The 18,238-nt window shown below is 40.4% G+C and overlaps 1 pseudogene; it reads left to right on the top strand.

Annotated features, from left to right (window-relative positions):
- The first annotated feature begins 13,310 nt into the window (after positions 1 to 13,310).
- Positions 13,311 to 13,866, top strand: LOC116270999 (annotated as a pseudogene).
- The last annotated feature ends 4,372 nt before the right edge of the window (positions 13,867 to 18,238 follow it).

Below are 18,238 nucleotides of genomic sequence, written 5' to 3' on the forward strand. Positions count from 1 at the left end.
AGATGTGCTGGCTTCTGGTGTGACACGGCACATTACTAGCTATAGTGGCTATGGAGAGAGATTCCTTTTGCTTTTCTAAAGCAGAGTAAAATGGACTTTGTCTTGCAACATAGGTACCAGCTCAGCCAAGGTAGAGTAGAGCACCAAGCAGGCACTTAGGGTTCCTGATTCCAGGTTGGGCCCTTGGTTGGCATTCCTGGACCTGCCATGGGCCAGAAGGGAGCCCACTGCCCTGAAGCGTGAGACCCAGGCCTGGCAGCATTCACCACAAGCAGGCTGAAGAGCCCTTGGGCCTTGAGTGAACATTGGTGGTATCCCAGCAGTACCCCACCTTTGACCCTGTGGGCCTGTGGTGGTGGTGGCCGTGGGGAGAGACTCCTCTGCTTGTGGAAAGGGAAGGGAAGAGTGGGAAGGATTTTGACTTGTGGCTTGGGTGCCAGCTCAGCCAGGTAAATTCAGCCAGCTCAGTACAACACCAGGTAAATTCCTAAAATTTCTGACTCCAGGTGCTGGCTTCTAGATATCATCTCTGGACCTGCCCAGGACTGGGGAGAACTTGCTGTCCTGAAAGGAAAGACATGAGTGTAGCTAGTTTTACTACCTGCTAATCGCACAGCTCTAGGACCTCAGCGAAAGTAGGTGGTATCCAGATAGTGATCACAGTGGGCCTTGACAAGACCCAGTGCTAGGCTGGCTTCAGGTCTAACCAAGTGCAGTTCCAGTGGTGGTGACAACAGAGGTGCTTGTGTCACTCCTGCCCCAGCTGCAGGCAGCTCAGCACACAGAGATAAGCTCTTTATTCGGGAAAAAGTAAGGAGGAGAGCAAGAGCCTCTGCCGGTAACCCAGACAATTCTTCTGGATCTTATCAAAGACCACAATGTAGATCCATTCTGCTATTAAGAGAGTCTGATGCTTTCTTGAGTATGGCAGATGCATTTTTCAACTCCAAAATTTCTGCTTGATTCTTTTTAATTGTTTAAATCTCTTTGTTAGATGTATCTGGTAAAATTCTAAATTCCTTCTTTGTGTTATCTTAAATTTCATTGAGTTTCCTCAAGCTATTTTGGGGCACATGTTCTCAGGACCTCCTGAGGGCTGTGTGATGGAAAAAAAAAAAAAAAAACCAGCTATTTTGAATTATCTGTCTGAAAGGTCACATATTTCTCTCTCTCTGGGATTGGCCCCTGGTGTCTTATTTAGTTCATTTGGTGAGGTCACATTTTCCCAGATGTTGTTGATGCTTATAGATGTTCATTGGTGTCTGGGCATTGAAGAGTTAGGTATTTATTGTAGCCTGTGCAGTCAGAGCTTGTTTGTACCCATTCTTCTTGGGTAGGTTTTCCAAGAATTTGGAGGGACTTGGGTTTTCTGATCTAAAATTTTGGTCACTGCAACTGTATCTGCACTTGAGTTATCCCAAGCCCAGTAACACTGTGGCTTTTGCAGGATTGGTCAAGCAGAAGAAAAAATCAGTGAGTTTGAAGACAGGCTATCTGAAAATTCAAAGTTGAAGGAGTCAACAGACAAAAGAATGAAGCACACCAACGAGAATTAGAAAATAGGCTCAAAAGGGCAAATCTATGAGTTATAGGTATTAAAGAGGAGGTAGAGGTAGAAAGTTTATTCAAAAGGATAATAACAGAGAACTTCCCAAACATAGAGAAAGATATCAATATTCAAGTACAATAAGGTTATAGAAAAACTGAGCAGATTTAACCCACAAAAATGACTACCTCTAGGCATTTAATAGTCAAGCTCCCAAAGGAAGAAAGGATCCTAAAAACAGCAAGAGAAAAAACACAAATAACATACAATGGAGCTTCAATACATCTGGCAGCAGACTTTTCAGTGGGAACCCTGCAGGCCAGAAGAGAATAGCATGGCATATTTAACGTGCTGAAGAAAAAAAAAAAAAAAAAAATGCTACCCTAGAATAGCATATCCAGTGCAAATATCCTTCAAGCATGAAAGGCAAATGAAGACTTTCCCAGACAAATAAAAACAGAGATTTCATTAACATCAGAGCGGTCTGAAGGAAATAAATGCTAAAGAGAATTCTTCAATCCAAAAGAAGAGGACACTGATGAGCAATAAGAAATCATCTGAAAGTACAGAACTCACTGGTAACGTTAAATACACAGAAAAACACAGAATATTATAACACTGTAATTGTGGTGTTTAAATTACTCGTATCTTAAGTAGAAAGACTAAAAGATGAACTAATCAAAAATAATAACTACAATAACTTTTTAAAGACATAGTAAAATAAGATATAAATAGAAGCAACAAAGTTAAATAGTGGAGGATGAAGTTAAAATATAGAGTTTTTATTCGTTTTCTCTTTGCTTGCTTGTTTGTTTATGCAATCAGTATTAATTTGACATCAGTTTAAAATAATGGGTTATGATGTATTATTTGCAAGCCTCACGGTAACTTCAAACCAAAAGCCAAACAACAGATACACAAAAATTAAAGGTGAGAAATTAAAACATACCACCAGAGAAAATGACCTTCACTAAGGAGAACACAGGAAGGAAGAAAAGACCAGAAAGCAACCAGAAAACAAATAACAAAATGACAGAAGTAAGTCCTTATCGATAATAACATTGAATGTAAACGGACTGAACTCTCCAATCAAAAGACATAGAGTGGCTGAATAGGTGAAAAAACAAGACCCAATAATCTGTTGCCCGCAAGAAACACACTTCACCTATAAAGACACACATAGACTGAAAATAAAGGAGTGGAAAAAGATATTCCTTACCAATGGAAACCAAAAAAGAGAAGGAGTAGCTATAACTATATCAAAATTATATTTCAAGACAAAATCTATAAAAAGAGACAAAGAAGGCCATTATATAACAATAAAGAGGTTAATTCAGCAAGATAATATAATGATTATAAAAATATATGCACCCAACACTGGAGCACCCGGATATATAAAGAAGATATTATTAGAATTAAAGAGAGAGATAGACTTAATAAAATAACAGCTGGAGACTTCAGTACTCCACTTCCAGCAGTGGACAGATCATCCAGAGAGAAAATCAATTAAAAAAAAAATTGGACTTAATCTGCACTATAGACCAAATGGACCTAATAGATATTTATAGAATATTTCATCCAATGGCTACAGAATACATATTCTTCTCCTTGGCACCATTCTCAAGGAGAGATATGTTAGGCTACAAAAAAAGCTTTAAAACACTCCAAAAGATTGAAATAATATGAAGTATATTCTCTGACCATAATGAAATATAACTAGAAATCAATAAGAAGAAAAATTTTGGAAATTATAAAAACGCATGGAAATTAAACAATATGCTCCTGAATGACCAGTGTGCCAATTAAGAGATTAAGAAGAAAATTGAAAAATTTATTTACAAAATGATAACAGGAACAATATGCCAAACCCTGTGGGATACAGTGAAAGCAGTACTAGGAGGAAAGTGTGTAGCTATAATAAGCACTTACATAAAAAAAGTAGACAAACTTCAAATAAACAATCTAATGATGCTTCTTAAAAAACTAGAAAAGCAAGAGCAAACCAAATCCTAAATCTGTAGAAAAAAGAAATAATAAACATCGGAGTAGAAATAAATGAAATTGAAATGAAGAAAACAATATAAGGATCAATGAAATGAAAAGTTGGGTTTTTTTGAAAAGATAAAGTTGACAAAGCTTCAACCACACTAAGAAAAAAAATACAGAAGACCCAAATGAATAAAATCAGAGATTAAAAAAAGGAGTCATTACAACCAATACTGCAGAAATCCAAAGGATCATTAGGGGCTGTAATGAGCAATCGTATGCCAACAAATTGGAAAATCAATTAATAGAAGAAATTGATAAATTCCTAGACACATAAAACCTACCAAGATTGAACCATGAAAAAATCTAAAATCTGAACATAACCAATAACAATGAGTAATGAGCTCAAGGCCATGATAAAAAGTCTCCCAGCAAAGAAAAACCCAGGGCCTAGTCATTTCACTGCTGAATTCTACCAAACATTTAAAGAAGAACTAATACCAATCCTACTCAAACTATTCCGAAAGAGGAGAAAGGAAGTCTTCCAAACCCATTTTCCAAGACCAGTACTACCCTGATACCAAAACCAGACAAAGGCACATCAAAAAAAGAAACTACAGATGAATATCCCTGATGAACAATGATGGAAAAATCTTCAACAAAATACTAGCAAACTGAATTCAACAACACATTAAAGAGACCTTTCATCATGACCAGGTGGGATTTATCCCAGGGATGCAAGAATGGCTTTAACATATGCAAATCAATCAATGTGATACATCATATCAACAGAAAAAAGGACAAAAACATATGATCGTTTCAACTCATGCTGGAAAACTTTTGATAAAATTCAACATCCCTTCATGATAAAACCCCTAAAAACACGGGGTATAGAAGGAACATACCTCAACATAATAAAAGCTATATATAATAGACCCACAACTAGTGCCATATTGAATGGGGAAAAACTGAAAGCCTTTCCTCTAAGATCTGGAACACGACAAGGATGCCCACTTTACAACTGTTATACAACATGGTACTGGAAGTCCTAACAAGAGCAATCAGACAAGAGAAAGAAAGAAAGAACATACAAATTGGAAAGGAAGGAGTCAAGTTATCCTTGCTTGTAGATGAGGTGATCTTACATTTGGAAAAACCTAAAGACTCCACCAAAAAATTATCAGAATTAATAAATTCAGTAAGGTGCAGCATGCAAATTCAACATATAAAAATCAATAGCATTTCTATATATTAGTAGTGAACAATCTGAAAAAGATATCAAGAAAGTAATTCTCTTTACAGTAGCTACAAGTAAAATTAAATACCTAGGAATCAACCAAAGAAGTGAAGGATCTCAACAGTGAAAACTACAAAACCCTGGTGAAAGAAATGGGAAGGACACCAAAAAATGGAAAGTTATTCCATGTTCAAGGATTGGAAGAATCAATATCGTTAAACTTTCTGTAGTATCCAAAGTGATCTACAGATTCAATGCAATCCCTATCAAAAATACCAATCACATTCTTCTCAGGAATAGAAAAAAAAATTCTGAAATTTATATAACCCAGAATAGCCAAAGCTATCCTGAACAAAATAACAAAAGTGAAGAAATCGCATTACCTGACTTCAAATTATACTACAGAGCTGTAGTCACCTCACCAAAACAGCATAGTACCAGCATAAAAATAGACATATAGACTAATGGAACAGCATAGAGAACCCAGAAACAAATATATACATCTACAGTGAACTCATTTTTGACTAAGGTGCCAAAAACACACATGGGAAAAAGACATCCTCTTCAATAAATGGTACTGAGAAAACTGAATATCCATATGCAAAAGAATGAAACTAGATGCCTATCTCTTGCCATATATAAAAATCAAATAAAATGCATTAAATACTTAAATCTAAGATCTCAAACTATGAAACTACTAAAAGATAACATTGGGGAAACTCTCCAGGACCTTGAAGTGGACAAAGCGTTCTTGAGAAGTACCCCCACAAGCACAGGAAACCAGAGCAAAAATGAACAAGTACGATCACATCAAGTTAAAAACTTCTTCACAGCAAAGGAAGCAATCAGCAAAGTCAAGATACAACCCACAGAAATATTTGCAAACTGGCCAGGCGCAGTGGCTCATGCCTCTAATCCTGGCATTTTGGGAGGCCAAGGTGGGCAGATCATGAGGTCAGGAGTTCAGGATCACCCTGGCCAATATGGTGAAACCCTATCTCTACTAAAGATACAAAAAAATGAGCCAGGAGTGGTGGTGTGTGCCTGTAATCCCAGCTGAGGCAGGAGAATCGCTTGAACCTGGGAGGCAGAGGTTGCAGTGAGCCGAGATTGCACCATTGCACTCCAGCCTGGGTGACAGGGTGAGACTTGGTCTCAAAAAAAAAAAAAAAGAAAAGAAAAAGAAAAAGAAAAGAAAATATTTGCAAACTATCCATCTGACAAGGGATTAATAACCAGAATAGATAAGGAACTAAAAAAACTCTATAGGAAAAAAATCCAATAATCCAATTTTAAAATGAGCAAAATATCTGAATAGACATTTCTCAAAAGAAGACATACAGATGGCAAACAGGTGTATGAAAAGATGCTCAATATCACTGATCATTAGAGAAATGCAAATTAAAACTAAAATGAGATATCATCTCACCGCAGATAAAATAGCCCTTATCCAAGACAGGCAATAATGAATGCTGGCAAGGATGTGGAGAAAAGGAAACCCTCATACACTGTTGGTGGGAGTTTAAATTAGTACAACCACTAAGGATAACTGTTTGGAGGTTCCTCAAAAAACTAAAAATAGGTTAGCATATGACCCAGCAATCTCCCTGCTAGGTGTATACCCCAAAGAAAGGAAATCAGTATTATCAAAGAGATGTCTGCACTCCCATGTTTATTGCAGCACTGTTCAAATAGCCAAGATTGGAAGCAGCCTGGGTGTCCATCAACAGATGAATGGTTAAAGAAAATGTAAGATATATACATAATGGAGTACTATTCAGGTATAAAAAAGAGTGATATCCTGTCATTTGCAACAACATAGATGGAACGGGAGGTAATTTTGTCAAGTGAAATAAGTCAGGTACACAAAGACAAACTTCACGTCTTCTCACTTATTTGTGGGGGTTAGAAATGAAAACAATTGAACTCATGGAGATGGAGAGTAGAAGGATGGCTACCAGAGCTTAGGAAGAGTAGTGGGTGATGGCTCCAAAAAGCTCCTAGAATGGATAAATGAATTCAGCAAAGTTTCAGGATGCAAAATGAATGTACACAAATTAGTGCACCAACAGTGACCAAGCTGAGAGTCAAATAAAGAACTCAACCCCTTTTACAATAGCTGCAAAAAAATAAAATACTTAGGAATATACCTAACCAAGGAAGTGGAAGACCTCTACAAGGAAAACTATAAAACACTGCAGAAACAAGTCATAGACAACACAAATGAGTGGAAACACATCTCAAGCTCATGGATAGGTAGAATCAATATTGCAAAAATGACTGTACTGCCAAAAGCAATCTACAAATTCAATGCAATTCTCATCAAAATACCACCATAATTCTTCACAGAACTAGAAAAAAAAATTCTAAACTTCATATGGAACCAAAAAAGAGCCCACATAGCCAAAGCAAGACTAAATAAAAAAGAACGAATCTGGATGCATCACATTGCCTGATTTCAAACTACACTGTAAGGCCATAGTCACCCAAACAGCATGGTACTGGTGTAAAAATAGGCACATAGACCAATGGAACAGAGTAGAGAACCCAGAAATAAACTCAAACACTCACAGCCAACTGGTCTTCAAGAAAGCAAACAAAAACATAAAGTGGGGAAAGGACGCCCTATGCAACAAATAGTGCTGGGATAATTGGCAAGCCAGATGTAGGAGAATAAAACTGGATCCTCATCTCTCACCTGATACAAAAATCGACTGAGGATAGGCTGGGCATGGTGGCTCATGCCTGCAATCCCAGCACTTTGGGAGGCCGAGGCGGGTGGATCATGAGGTCAGGAGATCGAGACCATCCTGGCTAACACGGTGAAACCCCATCTCTACTAAAAATACAAAAAATTAGCCGGGCATGGTAGAAGGTGCCTGTAGTCCCAGCTACTTGGAAGGCTGAGGCAGGAGAATGGCGTGAACCCAGGAGACGGAGCTTGCAGTGAGCTGAGATTGCGCCATTGCACTCCAGCCTGGGCGACAGGACGAAACTCCATCTCAAAAAAAAACAAACAAACAAACAAAAAAACCAAGAGTATAATTGGGTTGTTTGTAACAGAAAGTATAAATACCTGAGGTGATGGATACGCAATCCCAATGGGAATATTATGCCTTGCATGCCTATATCGCAGTATCTTACGTATTTCATAAATATATATATTTATATATATATATTTATGCATTGGATCTGTAAATTTCTTTGGGCAGTATGGCCATTTTAATGACACTGATTCTTCCTATCCATGAGCATGGAATGCCTTTCCATTTGTGTCATCTCTGGTTTCTTTTAGCAGTGTGTTGTAATTCTCGTCATAGAGATGTTTAACCTCCCTAGTTAGCTGTATTCCTAGGTATTTTATTCTCTTTGTGGCAACTGTGAAAGGGATTGCCTCCAGTCCCTAGTAACCTTGGACTCTCTAGATCCTGAAGGCAATAATGCCTAAGGCTGTGAAAAAGCAAAGATGGTGGCCTGTCCCTCCCCCTGGGAGCTCTATTCCAGGGAGGTGTAATGCTGCTACCAGTGACTGGCTGGAGTTCCAAGCTAGTGGGCCTTATCTTGCAAGGTGCCATGGAAGCAGGGCCTACGGATGGTCAATGCTCAGCCCCCTGGATTTAGCTCCTTTTCTAGGGGTAGAACCTCCCACTTCACTAGAGTTGCAGCTGCTTTTGCCAGGACGTCCAGTTATCTAAAGTTCCTGGGGCTCCATGTATGCCTGAGTGGCTGCTCTGCCAAAATTCCACGTAGCTCTGCATGTCAGAATGCAGACCATGGTGGAGTGGGTTCATGAAGGGATCTCCTGATCTGAGAGTTGCAAAAATATATGGGGGACACATGGATCTCTGGGGTTGTTCACTCACTCATGGAGGTTCCCCTGGCTCTGTGTCACTCCCGGGCAGGCGATTGTCCTGCCTTGCTTTTCTCCATTCTCTGTGGGTTAAGTTGTTTTCCTGATGAATCCCAATAATTATACCTGCATGACTCAGTTGAAGGTGCTGTATTTACTCACCCTTTCTATTTGTCTCCATGAGAGTGGCGCACATTAGCTGCTTCTAGTCAGCCATCTTGACCATCCTTCTCCCTGACTGCCTTTCTTTTGGGTATATACCTAGCAGTGGGATTGCTGGATCATATGGTAACTCTATTTTTAGTTTTCTGAGGAGCCTCCAAACTGTTCTCCACTATTAGTACAATAGTAATTGTACTAATTTACATTCCTATAAACAGTACGAAGGTTTCCTTTTCTCCACATCCTTGCCAGCATTTGTTATAGCCTGTCTTTTGGATAAAAGCTATTATAACTGAGGTGAGATGATATCTCATTGTAGTTTTGATTTGCATTTCTCTGATGATCAATGATATTGAGCACCTTTTCAAATGCCTGTTTGCCATTTGTATGTCTTCTTTTTGAGAAATTTCTACTCAGATCTTTTGCCCACGTTGAAATTGGATTACTAGATTTTTTTCCTATAGAGTTAGTTGAGCTTCTTAAATATTCTGGTAATTAATCCCTTGTCAGATGGGTAATTTTCAATTATTTTCTCCCATTCTTTCCGTGGGTTGTCTTTTCACTTTGTTCACTGTTTCCTTTGCTGTGGAGAAGCTTTTTAACTTGATGTGATCCCATCTGTCTATGTTTGCTTAGGTTGCCTGTGCTTGAGGGGTATTGTTCAAGAAATCTTTACCCAGTCCAATGTCCTGGAGAGTTTCCCCAATGTTTTCTTGTAGTAGTTTCACAGTTTGAGGTCTTAGATTGACATCTTTAGTCCATTTTGATTTGATTTTCAGGTACGGCAAGAGATAGTGATCTAGTTTCATTCTTCTGTACATGGATATCCAGTTTTCCCAGGACTATTTATTGAAGAGACTGCCATTTTCCCAAAGTGTGTTCTTGGCATCTTTGTTGAAAATGAGTTCACTGTGGGTGTGTGGATTTGTTTCTAGGTTCTGTATTCTGTTCCATAGGTCTACGTGTCTGTTTTTATGCCAGTATCACGCTGTTTTGGTGACTATAGCTCTGTAGTATAATTTGAAGTCAGGTAATGTGATTCTTCCAGTTTTATTCTTCTCAGATAGCTTTGGCTATTCTGGGTCTTTTGTAGTTCCATATATATAAATTTAAGATTGTTTGTTCTAATTCTGTGAAGAATGCCATTGGTTTGGGTTTTTTTTGTTTGTTTGTTTGTTTGTTTTTTTGAGATGGAGTCTCGCTTTATCGCCCAGGCTGGAGTGCAGTGGCCGGATCTCAGCTCACTACAAGCTCTGCCTCCCGGGTTCACGCCATTCTCCTGCCTCAGCCTCCCAAGTAGCTGGGACTACAGGCACCTGCCACCTCGCCTGGCTAGTTTTTTGTATTTTTTAGTAGAGATGGGGTTTCACCGTGTTAGCCAGGATGGTCTCGATCTCCTGACCTCGTGATCTGCCCGTCTCAGCCTCCCAAAGTGCTGGGATTACAGACTTGAGCCACCACGCCCGGCCGTCGTTGGTATTTTGATAAGGATTGCACTGAATCGGTAGATGACTTTGGGTAGTATGGACAGTTGAACAATATTGATTCTTTCAGTCCATGAACATGAAATATTTTTCCATTTTTGGTGTCCTCTTTGATTTCCTGCATCAATGTTTTATAGTTTTCATTGTAGACATCTTTCACTTCTTTGGTTAATTCCTAGGTATTTATTTGTAGCTTTGTGCACAGGATTACTTTCTTGATTTCTTTTTCAGATTGTTTGCTGTTGGCATATAGTTCACCAGGGATACAGCAGTAAACAAAATAGGCAAAAATGTTTTTCCTCGTGGAACTATATTCTAGTTGAGAAAAATAGATAAAAAGCAAATCAAATATATAGTATTATGAAGAAAAACTAAAGCATGGAAGCAGAATACAGAATATAATGGAATTGGGCAGAAATGTTAGATTGGTTGCTTTGGAAAGGCTTTACTGAGAAGGTGTCTTTTGAGAAAAGACCTGAAAGAAATGAAGAAACTGTGTCCACACGGATTCCTGGGTAACAGACTTCCCAGTGAATGGCTAATGCAGCTGGCTTCTGTAGTGGAAGCATGCACGGCTAGTTCCTGAAACAGCAAGGAGACAAGTGTGGCTGCAGTGGAGTCAGCATGGTGGGTAAGAATGAGATATGAATGAGAAAGACAACAGGTGACAGAAGGTTATGTAGGACCCTGTAGATTATAGTAAGGGCTTTGGCTTTTACTCTGTGTAAGCTGGAAAACTGTTGGAGGATTTTGAGCAGAGACCTGACATGTTCTGACTTACATTTTAAGTGGATCACTGTGGCTGCCGTACTGAGAACAGACTTTCGGGGGCAAGAGAAGAAGCATGGCTAGAGTTTTGTTGTTATTATTGTTATTGTTTAATTTTACTTTAAGCTCTGGGATACATGTGCAGAATGTGCAGGTTTATTACATAGGTATACATGTGCCATGGTGATTTGCTGCACCTATCAACCTGACATCTAGGTTTTAAGCCCCGTATGCATTAGGTACTTGTCCTAATGCTCTCTCTCCCCTTGCCCCCACCCCACCCACAACAGGCCCCGGTGTGTGATGTTCCCCTCCCTGTGCACATGTGTTCTCATTGTTCAATTTCCACTTATGAGTGAGAACAGAAGCATGGATAGAGTTTGAAGATCACTACAACAATCGAGGTGAGAGATAAGGGTGGCTTTGACTAAGGTGATAACAATGGAGATGACAAAAGATCAGGTTCTCAGTATATCTTGAAAGCAAGCCAACAGGGTTTGCTGAGAGACTAGATGTGGGACGTGAGAGAAGAAGCAAGGATGTCTCCAATATTTTTGGCCTGAGCAACTGGGAAAAAAAGATGCCATGAACCCACTTGGGGAATGTCAGAAGACAGCTTTGGATATGTTGAATTAGCTAGCCTATTGGATATCAAAGTACAGATGTCAAGTTGGCATTTGGAGAGGAAGGATTTTGCCCCACAAAACCTTGGAAGGCTTAGAAACTGGGGGCACTGATTTCCATGGACAGTAGGTGTGAGAGTAGGGGCTGAAAACTGTGTGACTGGTAGAAAAATCTGCAAATATATAAGTTAGACCTCAGGTTCCCTATTCCAATACTAGCGAGTTCATTTTTGAAGAAGCTGAACCAGAAAGTCCCTGGACTCAGAACACCGGGTACTGTGCAGGGCTGGATGCAAACATGGAGGTTAGGTGAAAGTCTACGTATTGAACAGTGAGGTCTGCAGCTCCTCATCCCTATGCATTTCTCAGGTTTATATTAACCAGGCAAGCATTTGTAAGATCCTTCTCTGAATGGCCCAAGAGAATAGACCTGCAGATACTGACATCTGGGGGTCAGTTAGATGAGTGGAGGAAGTCAAGTACCCAATCCTCTATAATAAGCTAGGGTTTCACCATATTGGCCAGGCTGGTCTCGAACTCCTGACCCTGTGATCCGCCTGCCTTGGCCTCCCAAAGTGCTGGGATTGCAGGCGTGAGCCACCGTGCCTGGCCAATAAATTGTATCTTGATCTTGGAAAGAAACAAAAAAAGCCCAAACTGAGATTTGAGAATCAAAGTTTGCCTTTGCATCCAGGCAGTTAACTGCCTGCAACAAACAAAAAAAATCTCAATGGTTTCAGAGGGAGCTAAAAGAAACCAGCATCTATACAACGTAATATTTACAATGTCTAGAATTCAATCCCAAATTACTTGACAAGCAAAGAAACAGGTAATTGTGATCCCTTATCAAGAGAAAATACAATCAAAAGCCCAATCCAAGATGACCCATATGTTGTAATTATTAAATAAGGATTTTAAAGCATCTATTGTAACCATGCATAATGATGTAAAGAAAAATATATATTTGTAATAAATAAACAAATGGAAAATCTCAGCAGATAAATAAAAACTCTGCAAATAAACCAGGTGGAAGTTCTAAAATTGATTAAAATATCTAAAATTAAAAATTAACAGCAGCAGATAGAAGATGACAGAGGACTCAGTGAATTTGAAGACAGATCAACAGAAATTATCTAATCTGAAGAAAAAAATTAAAATAGAAGAGATCCTCAACATCAAAATCTCTGAGATACTTTTAATGAGTCCCAGAGAAAGAGACAAAGAATGGGGCAGAAAAAAATCTTGCAAAACAATAGCTGAAATTTCCCCCAATTTGGTGAAAGACATTAATTTACAGGCACAAGAAATTCAGCAAATCCCAATCAGGATAAAGATGAAGAAAACTATGCGTAGACAAATCGTTATCAAACTGCTGACAACCAAAGACAAAAAGAAAACCTGATACCTTTCAGAGAAAAATGACAGATTACATACAGGGAATGACAACTCAAATGACCATGTACTTCTCACCAGATACTATGGAAGCCAAATAATTATGCTTGATGCATCCCCAAGCATAAACTAAAAGGGAATTCGAAAAAATATTCAAAGAATTCAAAAGGCGGCAAGAAAGGAGGAACGCGGGAACAAAAAAACAAGGGGCATACAGGAAAAATGACAATAATGTTGCAGACCTAAATTCAACTGTATCAACAATTATATTAAATGCTAATATACTAAGCACTCCAATTAAAATATGGAATTGGACCCTGTTCACAAGATGACGCCAAAAGCCAAGAAGGAAGCTCCTGCCCCTCCTAAAGCTGAAGCCAAAGCAAAGGCTTTAAAGGCCAAGGAGGCAGTGTTGAAAGGTGTCCACGGCCACATAAAAAAGAAGATCCACCAAAAAATCAAGATCCACCCACCTTCTGGCAGCCCAAGACACTGTGACTCTGGAGGCAGCCCAGATAGTCTCAGGAGAGTGCCCCCAGGAGAAACAAGCTTGACCACTATGCTGTCATCAAGTTTCTGCTGACCACTGAGTCTGCCATGAAGGAGACAGAAGACAACAACACACTTATGTTCATCGTGGATGTTAAAACCAACAAGCGCCAGATCAAACAGGCTGTGAAGAAGCTCTGTGACATGGATGTGGCCACGGTCAACACCCTGATCAGCCTGTTGGAGAGAAGAAGGCATATGTTCAACTGCCTCCTGATTATGATGCTTTGGATGTTGCCAACAAAATTGTGTTGAGTCCAGTTGGCTAAATCTAAATATATGTATGTCTTTTTCACCATAAAAAAATATGGAATTGGAAGTAGCTCCCCAACTTACTGCTTGCTGAGGAAAAGGCATAGATCATCCATTCCCATTGCTTCTATACTCATTTGATATGTATCTACCCAAAAGTAATATGCTGTTTCACTCCCCTGTACTCTGCCTTCTGCCTCAAATGCCCTTCCTATCTCCCACCATCCTCACCCCCAGCATTCAACACACACACACACACACACACAAACACACACACACTCCCTCATGTCTTGCCTTTCCATGAAAGTGATATGATCTGACCACTCCACTTACTGCAATAAAAATAGATCATATTTACGCATGGGTGAAATTATATCTTGCTATGCAAGCTCACTAAGAGCTGAGACTTCATTTTGTTTGTGATTGTAGCCCCTGAGCTAGGTGTATTTAGCTATTATGTCTAGGTGTATTAGGCTATTTAGCTATCAAAAACATTAATCAGTAATCAAAATTAAGTAGTGAATATGGTAGGCTGTTCCCCACTAATAAAATTTATAATAACAAACTTGAATAGGGGAGTAATTCAAGCCAGACTATGTCCTCTGCTTTATAAAATAATATCCTGCCAACTTGGCATGACATAGTATTTTTTTTCCTGACAAATACTCACATATTTGCTCAAACAAATTAATATTCTTCCTTTGATTCACTTTTTTTTGGAGGAAATAAGTTCACGTGTCAATGTAAAAGCTGATCCTTACAACCTCTCCTCCAAATGAATTTTTATATCTTCATGATAACAAGATAATTAAGGAACAATAAACTTTTCTTTAACTTTGTCTTTTTTTTTTTTTAGACCTAACCCTGGCCTTCCAAATGGAGCCCTCGTTACTGAGATAGAAAAACAATGATATGCTGCTAAATATTTAACAACCAGATCTTGGGGATGGAGAGATACTCTGATTTGTAGCATTTGCCCGTTTCCATGGTTTAAATACTCTCATTATGGCCAATTTTAAGGTATCGACATGACCTTACAAATGGAACATTAAGAAGAGCTGGACAAGTCGAGCACAGTGGCTCATGCCTGTAATCCTAGCACTTTGGGAGGCCAAGGCAGAAGGATCATGAGGTCAGGAGTTCAAGACCAGCCTTGCCAAGATAGTGAAATGGCATTTCTACTAAAAATACAAAAATTAGCCTGGTGTGGTGGTGGGCACCTGTAATCCTAGCTACTCGGGAGGCTGGGGCAGAGAATTACTTGAACCCAGGAGGCAGAGGTTGCAGTGAGCCGAGATGGCACCACTGCACTCCAGCCTGGGTGACAGAGTGAGACTCCATCTCAAAAAAAGAAAAAAAAGAAGAAGAAGAAATGGACACAATATTTCAGAGCCAGTGTGAACCATTGTAAGAAAGACCACATGATGTCAAGGACAGGGTAGGAAGAAATACTTGTAAGTTTCCATTTTTTAAAATTAAAACACTAGTGATTCTCTAAAATGAGAGTCTGAGTGATTGTTCATTACCACAACTTAACCATATGAGTAAGTTCACCCCAAATTCTGAGTGAAAAGACTCTTGAGTCTCTAAACTTTTTCTCTTTCACCTCCCCCACTCCACCATAAAAAGCAACAACAACAAAAAATTGACATATATGGTCATTTGTCCTGAGTTCCATGAGATTTGCTGCAACCAAGGTGACTATACCATGATCAAGATATTAAAAAATTGGTTGCATGCAGTGGCACATTTCCGTAATCTCAGGACCTTGGAAGGCCGAGGTGGGAGGATCACTTGAGGCCAGGAGTTCAAAACCAGCCTGGGTAACATGGTGGGACCCCATTTCTATAATTTTTTTTTTTTTAAGTTAGCTGGGTATGGTAGCGTGTGCCTGTAGTCTGTGTGAAGGCAGAGGGATTGCTTGAACCTGGGAGTTCGAGGCTGCAGTGAGCTATGATCACTACTGCACTCCAGCCTGAGTGACAGAGACAGACTTTATCTCTTTACCATATATATATAATCTGGGAAAAGGAGAAGGCTCATAACACTGACCCTCATCAACGTCAGGGAAGAGACCTGGACATCTGGGCTGTGATTGCTGATTGGATGGGAATGGGTTGGTGGCAAAAGTGGGTGAGATGTTTTAACCCGGGGCGGGACACGGGGGAAATGTGAATGTGTGAAAAGAGATTTCTCACAGAAAGAAAGGAAGAGAAAAGTACTGGTCACTCCCCACAGAGAATGCCATGGAGTTGCTGTTTCTTGCCCATGAGTTTAATGACAAGCTTCCTTCCCCTTCACATGCCAACTAAGCAGCAGCCAGCAGGCCATTCCCCGTCTTTGCTGTCCAACCAAGCGTACAGTCTTCCCCAAACACAGTCACAGATATTCACAGGCTTGAATGCCATCCAGAGACTAGTCATTTGATGCAATTGCCTGTGGTCTGACAAACAAACTCCCACCCACACACGTTTTGCTTGAGGAGTCTGAAATCTACGCATCTCCCGGGACTCGGGGCCCACTCTGACCACAGGATTCTTCTAAAGACACCACCGACAGAAGTGTGTGCAATTGCACCATATAATTTTTGTCTGGGAAGTGAAATGTCTCTGTTGTTACATCATCTTCCTTAGCGTAGTGATCCCTCAAAAGAAGAAAGTCGAAATAAGATCCCTTCTCAAAGTCAACTATTAAAACAATCCTTTTTAAATATTCTCTCCTGTCTTCCATATTGTACGAGCAGAGCTCTCACACAATTTCTCTTCTGATCTTCAAAACGATTCATGGAGGGGTGTATTATTGCTGTGTCCTAGTCCAGCCAGGACTTCCTGCTCCCCCTTTCCCCCATTCCTGCAAAGGTGACATGGCCAGCCCGGCCAATTCACGTCTGAGCGACCGGCTTCCTGTGACAACCTTCGCCCGCCTCCCCTGACCCACGGGCCCTGACACAAAGAGACCGCCGGAAACTCCCAACAACGGCCAAGCGGGTAGCCACAGTGTCCTGGAAAGGAATTCCAAGCCCACAACAGAGCATTTCTCATCTAGTTGTTTTTTTTTTTTTTTTTTATGGGATTGGGGTTGGCAACCAGCCAAAGACGGGTGGCAGAATGATGAAATCATGCAAGTCCACGGCACCGATTGATGTTGTAGTGGAAATGGGGACAGGCTTTTGTACTAACCAGAATGTTCCTCATACACTGTCTGATTAATAATAGTGATGGCCCAGGAACAGTCATGGTAGTCAAAGAGAAACATTGCTTTATCTGTAATATTCTATTTTTTTAAAGAGCATATATTCATATATTCGTTATGTAATATAAGTTATCTTGAGAAATGAAAAGAAAATGGCCATTGCTGCCGCTTGCAGAGCCCTCAGACTCGGGGCTGTTGTGTGAGTGGGGGAAGATTTCTAACTCCTGCTTAATTATCTCAAAACACCCCATCCATTCCGGTCAGTCAGCATTTGACTGCCTGCTACTGCAAAGCCCAGTACTGCACTGCCTAATAAGTGCAAAGCCCACAGGTCCCTCCACGAAGGCAGGGGTGGTTGGTCAGAAAGAGCTGGCTCTCAAATCGCCCATGCCTGGGACCGGATGGGGAGGAGTTGAGACAACAGACACACAGCCAACTAACCATAACCAGAGACGAAGAAGGTAGGTTCTAGATCAGTGTTGGCATAGGAGTTGGTCCTGAAGAACTGCTGGGATTTTGATGGGGAAGGGAAGGGGTGGTGTGGGTGGGACAGTCTGCAGGAGGAAACATCTTGGAAGAAAATTAGGATGTAGATGAAAAGCAACCTATGGTCACTTCTAATTCCACCCCCATACCCTGGCCACACCTTCCATTCCTCTAAGATGTCCAATCTATACACCCCTGACACCACCCCATCCCAACTCAGCAGGAGACAATGTGTGAAAACAAACCTCTTCGTTTTTATTTCTTTTTCTCTCCCTTCCTTCCTTCCTTCCTCCCTCCCTCCCTCTCTCTCTCTTTCTTTCTTTCTTTCTTTCTTTTGACAGAGACTCGCTCTGTTGCCCAGGCTGGAGTGCAGTCGTGCAATCTCAGCTCACTGCAACCTCCACTTCCCGGGTTCAAGCGATTCTCCTGCCTCAGCCTCCTGAGTAGCTGGGGTTATAGGCACACACTACCACACCCGGCTAATTTTTGTATTTTTAGTAGAGACGGGGTTTCACCATGTTGGTCAGGCTGGTCTCCTGACCTCGCGATCCACACACCTCAGCCTCCCAAAGTGCTGGGATTATAGGCATGAGTCACTGGGCCTGACCTGCTTATTTTTCATTCTTGATATTCACAGACTGCCCAGAGACAGACAGGAATGGGCAGTGAGGGTCAGAAGGATTAAGGAGCTTGCCTAGCCAGTGAGGAAGG

Source organism: Papio anubis, chromosome 17 (assembly GCF_008728515.1).
Source record: "Papio anubis isolate 15944 chromosome 17, Panubis1.0, whole genome shotgun sequence".
NCBI lineage: Eukaryota > Metazoa > Chordata > Mammalia > Primates > Cercopithecidae > Papio > Papio anubis.